This window comes from Gavialis gangeticus, unplaced genomic scaffold (genome assembly GCF_001723915.1).
Source record: "Gavialis gangeticus isolate Ggan-Ray unplaced genomic scaffold, GavGan_comp1, whole genome shotgun sequence".
Classification (NCBI taxonomy): domain Eukaryota; kingdom Metazoa; phylum Chordata; order Crocodylia; family Gavialidae; genus Gavialis; species Gavialis gangeticus.
The window spans coordinates 150,587,564-150,594,592 of record NW_017729022.1 but is presented as its reverse complement, the minus strand read 5'-3'; positions in this window follow the sequence as shown (position 1 = coordinate 150,594,592).

Genomic DNA, 7,029 nt, shown 5'->3' with positions numbered 1-7,029 from the left:
AACTTTTTGCTAGTCTAATGGAGGACACTTCACATGCTTTGGGTAACTAATGCATGCACTTACAGGTGATACACAGTAGGGAGCAGAATTGTTACACTCACTAAGGGGAGAATTCGGGCTGGTGGACACAAAGCTAAAGCAATCTCTTTACAATCAAGCCAAAAGATGAACTTCCTGCTTTTGGTACAGTGCACAAAGACCAGTCCTAAGCCCAGCTGTGCTCCTGGAGAACTAATATTTGTAGTTACCTCCCTATTAGGAATGCAGGGCTCCAGGTCACACTGTGCAAGAGGCCAGAGTAACTTTACTCAAATGTGTAATCTCCTTGATTAAGTGAATAATGTTACTTGTGTCACAGACAACTCTGGAAGTCACAGACAACTTTGAAAATCAGGACATTTGAGACAACCATGGTTCATTTCAGTTCACAAAATTGATCAAATGTTGTTCCAGGCTGTTTACGGGATGTCCTGTCTTTAACTACTCATTTGAAACATGAGTCACCCTACTCTTTTTGTGAATAGTGACAATAAATTGGCTTCCCCCCCCCCCGCAGAAACCAGGCTCTTAACAAAAAACGAAGCTCTGTTATAATGCAGTACAGCTTGGGGCAATTTGTTTTATTAGGTCACCCTCGTCTAAAATGCTGCTGCATTAACAGAGTGTGGTATGACTGTCTGGCAGTTTACAGCTGCGGTTGTTTATGTAAAAATGAAGTTTGTTTCTGCTTATGCTGCAGTAAGTCTAAAACAAACACTTTCTACAGCCTTGTGAAGTGAATAGTTTTGATACCTTGGATGTTCTCTACAAATCAGAGTGGCTGACACTTTTGATTCCAGTAAAGCAATAGAAAAACTCTCATGGACTTCAACTGAAACTGAATCTGATACTGGGAAAAGAGGTTGTAAACAAATTATGTGCTTTGGAAGAAGGAGTTCAATCAACTTTTTCCAAAACCCCCCGCCAGCCCCAGTGTTTTACGTGAGAAAGAATTAAAGGAATTTCTAGCTAAAAAGAAAGTATTTTTTCTTCTACTAATTAGCCTATCCAAAAAAATTATTCCCTTTTGCCCACAGTCAATATTTTACAGTATTTTTTCCAGAAAAACCCTCCATACCAAAACAATGATCTTAGCTGAATTATCACCAAAGAGGGTTTTCTTGAGGGAAGGGTAAAACCTTTAGTTTTTAAACACTCATCTGTATCAAAGCTCACCAGCTCAAAAATAGTAATTCACAGACATTTCCACAGTTTAGTTTTCATCACTTGTTATTTTAACAATAAATCTTTTCACATATGTTTTGTAAAAGAGGTCAGTCATAATTGTGATTGGGATTTAAAATCAAGTGACACTGTCCCAAATTCATTCTTGGGCTCACCACTCGTGCTGATATATTATGCCCACATAGAAGCGTGTATGCAGGATCAGGCTCTAATCCAGCAGCAAGGCCAGGGATCATCCACGTGCAGACAGTGAAAGGTGTCCTGTCACGCCTGTCCTGCTAAGGGGAGCAGGAAGATGTCCATGGTGTGGGGTGTGCATATGAACTGAGAATAATTCCCGTGCCATTAGTTGCAGAAGTGCAAACAAGAGCAGGATCTGGTTCCATACAAACCACAAGTCATGCTAAAGTCTGCTCCACCAACCTGAAGCTAGCAGATGAGCTCCAGACAAATAATTCTACAAACACAATTGTATTCCTTCCATAAATTCAAAAAGCTTAAGAAAAGAAGAATTTATAGGAGATTTGCAGCTTGGCTACATACAGCTGCTAAAGAGAGTAGCTGCTGGCCTTTGAACTTGTTCCTGCCCCTAGATAAAACATCCAATCAGGCTAATAAGAGCAATACTTTTAGAACTTCCTACATTAAACAGTGAAAAAGCACTTTTTCATTTCCTGCAAGAAAATACCATGTGATAAAATAAGAGAGAATAAGAACAAGGAGAGCAACTCTGCAGTGCAGAGAGATCAATACCACAAATGCCACTATCTAGCTTAGAATTGAGACACAACAAAGGAAACACCACACACACAATAATCATGACTGAAAATTTTCCAGAGCCTACTGCCCTGCAAATCTCTGATTCTAAACAGGGTGTATGGTAAAGTGTTTCCTGAACAAAACGGTACTGCTTTACCTAGTCTCTACAGAATAAAGCATCCAGCTGAGAGTGTGGGCCATATGCAGCTACAATTAGAAGCCCTGGATAAACACTGAGTCCAGGTCCCTAAGCTAAAGTACTTCCCTTCCCCATCACCTTGTCTTCCCATATAAAGGTGAATCGTACCACACTTACCTTTGCCTTTTGTTGAAGCCCCCAAAACAGCAATAGTTACAGGTGTGCCCCTTATTCTAGCAAAAAGGAAACTATTTTCCTTCAGCTCTTACTCTCTATTCTGTCCCATTAACAAGTTGCCTCTCCTCTGTCTTCTCCAAAAGAGGAGCTGCTGCTGTTGCTGCTCCTCAGGAAGGGGTGGAGCTTTTTGTCAGATATGTGATGCTATTATCAAATGCTGCAGACCTCTGGGATGTTCACTGGGGCAGTAGGTTACGCATGAACTTAGTGAGCTGAGCTATTGCTAGGTCTACCAGAAGATTGCCCTCTTAATGCACATGGAATTGCCTGGTCAGAAAAAAGAAGTTGCTTAAAAAGACATTGTCAGATTAAAATAATGTGAGGGGTTTTTTTTCTGTTTTTATACATTCTTGGCTGTGTAGTAACATTTTAAATTATATTGAGCACAAAATTTTTTTAAATTTAATTTGCTTTCTACTCCTAATTGTTTTCTATGGGCATATCTGCACATGAAATGAATGTGAAGTAGTCAGCTCCGGTGCAGTTTGCACCTGAGTGTATTGCTCCTGGGCGTGCATCTGCACGTGCTCCCAGGATCGCAACGTATTGAGCCAGGGTGGAGCAGCCTCAACTGGCAAGGGGTCCTGGGGGTCAGCCAAGGGGTGCTCCCCCTGTTTCAACATGCCGTGGAAGGGCTGGCTGGGGCATGAGGATGCTTGAGTGCAGGGCTATCTGGCAGGCAGCCCCTGCACTGAAGCACTCACATGCCCCAGCCAGCTGAGGCAATGTCTACACGTGTGCTGCTACAGAGTTTTTTACACTGCAGCAGTATATTACTTGTATTTACAAGTGCTATCCTGCTGCAGCGTAAATTAATTTACTCCAACCTAATAGCAGTGCACACATAGAGGTTGAAATGTTTATTGCACAGCTAGTTAGTCTACTCCACAGTAAACATCCTGTGTAGACACATCCTACATGCCCTATGTCTGGAACCATGAAAGCTGACAGTTTCACTTTTGGTTTGAGCCATTTTAGGCTTACTGCTACTGGCTGTTTGTAGCTAATTCTCTTCCCTCTCCCTCCAAAAAAATCCTCTGAAATTAACTGGGAGAAAGCCACACTTTGATTAAACTTGGTAAAACCTTGTATTCACAAAAGTTCATTTTAAATTCAAGATGTACTTCATGTGGGTCTGGGTTCATTGCCGAGGTAGAGACAAATTCCTACAAAGTTCTCAGAAATGCAGCTGGACTTTCTGCATAAGGAAGAAGTTCACCTTTAACTAAAAACAAACAAGCAAACCTTTCCAGACTGCTTCTTTGCAAAGAAATTCAGCATCAATGTATTTCTAGAGCAGAATGGATTGAGCAGTTGGGATTTTTTAGTATAGTAGGAAGCTTAGGGGGGTCTACAGATCCCTCCTGGCCCCACAGACATGCAGAATTACACATGCACCTTAATTCATACTCAGGCATGTAAATTAGGTCATTTCATTCAGCATTACTGTACCGCTTGTGTCTAAATTAATAATTAAATAGTAAATAATATCAATAGCCCACTGCAGCCTACTCCTGTCTGGCTTCCTGGCACAGATTTAAAGAAATAGCATGCACATTTGATTGGGGTCCAAACTTTCCCAGTTCAAGCCTGGAACTTTGGCCCATTAGGAAGTCAGGAAGCAGCTGCCAGATCTGAATCCAAATACAGATCTAAGCTTCCCCTAAAATTAGGGAACTGTTCAGATCTGGGGTTTTGCTTCTAGCCATTTAGATCAGTGGTGCTCATCCTCCAGACCAGATCTGACTCACAGAACCATGTTATCTGGCGTGCAGGGCTCCCCACAGGTCTGCAAATTTGCTGGCTGGGGGAACAGTGGCAATGAATGCTGCCATTGCTTCCCCACTGCCAAATTTCCAGGACCCAGGGGGAAATGACATAATCCTGTATGCCATATAGACCCAGCATGTGGGGCAAGAGTGGCAGGCCCAATCCAGCATATGCAGAGTCAAGGCAGCAGGCCTGACCCAACACTCACAGGGCCAGGACACAGAGCCAGTTCAGCAGGCCCAATCTGGCTCATGTGGGGCCAAGTTAGTGGGCCCAATCCAATGTATGTGGGCCAGGGCTAAGAGCCTGATTTGAGGTACACAGGGCCAGGGTGGCAGCCCTGAACTGGCACACGCAGGTCTGGGGCAGCATTCAGGGTCTGAGCTAGGGCCATGCCCTGGATGGTGCCTGCATGCTGACCTCCACAATGACTGGGGGCAAAGACTGATCCTGTGCACTAGATCTGGCCTCTGGACCTGGCCCTGCCCCACTCAGAGCTAGGGTGGCCATCATAGAGGACATTCGGTTTTCTGCTACTCTGTTCTCTGCCCTCTATTGATATGAAACCCAACGCCTTTATGTCCTCTATTTTTCTCTTCAATAGCAAAATAGAGGACATAAAGGCATCCAGTTTTGTATCAATAGAGGACAGAGGACAACCAGACTGTCCTCTATGATAGCCGCCCTACTCAGAGCCAACAGCCCATAGTGGTTGGGCACCACTGTATTAGATGCATTCACTCCATTAAACTATGTGATATGTAAGTAGTTTCTTTGTGACATCTTTTTGTGTTAGTGTCCTCCCTATGAAGGTTCTCTTTTTAATTGTCTTTCCTGTTTCTTCTCATGTTTTTCAACTGATCACAAAAGAGTGAAATCTCCCATCAGAGAAAACCAGCCCTGGTTCTTTCAGCTCAGGTAGGATTTGGGATTTTCATTAAATAGTCTTTTTGATTTATAGCTGTGGATCTAGCCATTGGGAGGCTTAGAAAGGAAGCTCTGTGAAACTTGGTCCTGTGTGACAAAGAATATTTTTCTGATTTCAGTACCAACCTCAAGCATTCAAAACCAAAGAGTCTGACCCTGTAACTCCTGAAACCCATGAAATTATTATACAGCATTCATCTGGGGCTTTGCAATTTCAGAGTCTTCAGGGTACAGTCCCTTTGTGTTTCCAAGATTTTTGCTGAAACCAAAATACGTTTTTGTGTCCTTTTTTCTTAAGACACATACAAACTGTTGACTCCAGTAGTGGGGGCTTTCAGAAAAAAGCAACCATAATTGTAAGAGTCATGGCAACACTGTCTTTATCAGCACGTGTGATTTCATAATGTGGAAGTTTTGCTTTGGGTTCAAATACAGCTGTCAAATCCATGGCTACATGCTCATAAGAGCATGAAACCACCAAATTTCCTGTGGTTTCACCCCAAACCATAAAATCCTGTCTTTGTGGCAGGTGCCTGTTGTTGTGAAGTGAAGGCATAGATAGTGGCTGGACATTTCAAATTGTCAGCATTTGAAGGCAAGTGATTAGAAGAGTGAGCCACCAACTGGACTTGAGTTTCCATGCTCTGAGGGGAATGCATCGGACAGGCTCAATTAATTGAATCTGCTGGAGCGTGTTAATTAGCACACTCCAGCAGCCTCCGCATCACGTGTATTCAGTGTCCCCACGTTTCAAAAAGGAAGCAGAGATAAGCTTTAGTTAAAGTGCCCCTGCTGCCATTTTGAAGTGTGGGATGCTGAATACATGTAATGCTGAGGGCACTTTAATTAGATCAGCTCTCAGGGCACCTATACATGTGACGGACCCCTGCTCAGACACATACTATTTAGTACTTGCTTTTTCAGAAAGAGAAAGTAGGCATTTGGCATGCGTTAGAGCAGACTAGATTAATCAAGTGTGCTATAAGCCTGCTGGAGCATGCTAATTAGCACACTTCAGCAGCCTCCGTGTCACATGTATTCAGCATCCATGTGTTTCAGAAAGGAAGCAGGAGTGCTTTAACTAAAGCTCATCGAACAAGCTTTAGTTAAAGTGCCCCCACTGCCATTTTGAAGTGCAGGATGCTGAATGCACATGACACTGCGGACACTTTAATTAGAGATGCTCTAATTAAAGTGCCCTCCCCTCCCCCCTACCCCAAGCATGTGTCTAGATGTTTTCAAAGCCACTCTAATTAAAGCACCCCCCCACCCCAGAGCAAGTTTATAGATGCTCACTGTTCCTAAAGGCAGGTGGTAGCAGAAGAATGCCTACTTTCTCTTTCTGAAAAAAATAAGTTCCTTGCTCTCATTATTGTGAAGAAAAGTTTGAAACTTTACCTGACTGCAGACCAAAGGCTCAGAAACTAAATGGCAAAGAGACCTAAATTATTATGGTCTTAATTTTTTTTTCCTGTCTCAGGATTCTGGAAGATTTGAGGCTGGCAATACTGAAATGGGAACATAAAAATAAGACTTTATTCTACACTAGTAGTCCTCTTCGCATGCAGAACAACACACTCTAGAGGCATGGGAGCTCCTCACATTTTGGCCTACCTTCATTTGAAATTCATCCTAGATTTATCAAATGTTTGCAAACTTCAGTAGATTTTAAGCTGGGCCTTTCTGGATCTCAGTCTTCTAATGAAAGAATAGTGTAGAACTCTTCCCAAGAGGATAGCATTAGGCCTGTGCGAGTAGACAGCTATTTGATTCAGCTTTGGATCTGACTGCTTTGGATGCCAGGGATCTGATCCGGAGCTCCGGATCGGTTTCCCACTTTGATTCGGCTGCTTCGGAGATCCAGCCGTAGGGTACAATGGGGAATCAATTAAATATAACTTTGTTGTTTTTTGTCTGTATTGGATGAAACTTGAAGAGGTGGTAGCCTCTGCTGAGAGCATGAAGCCTGCCAA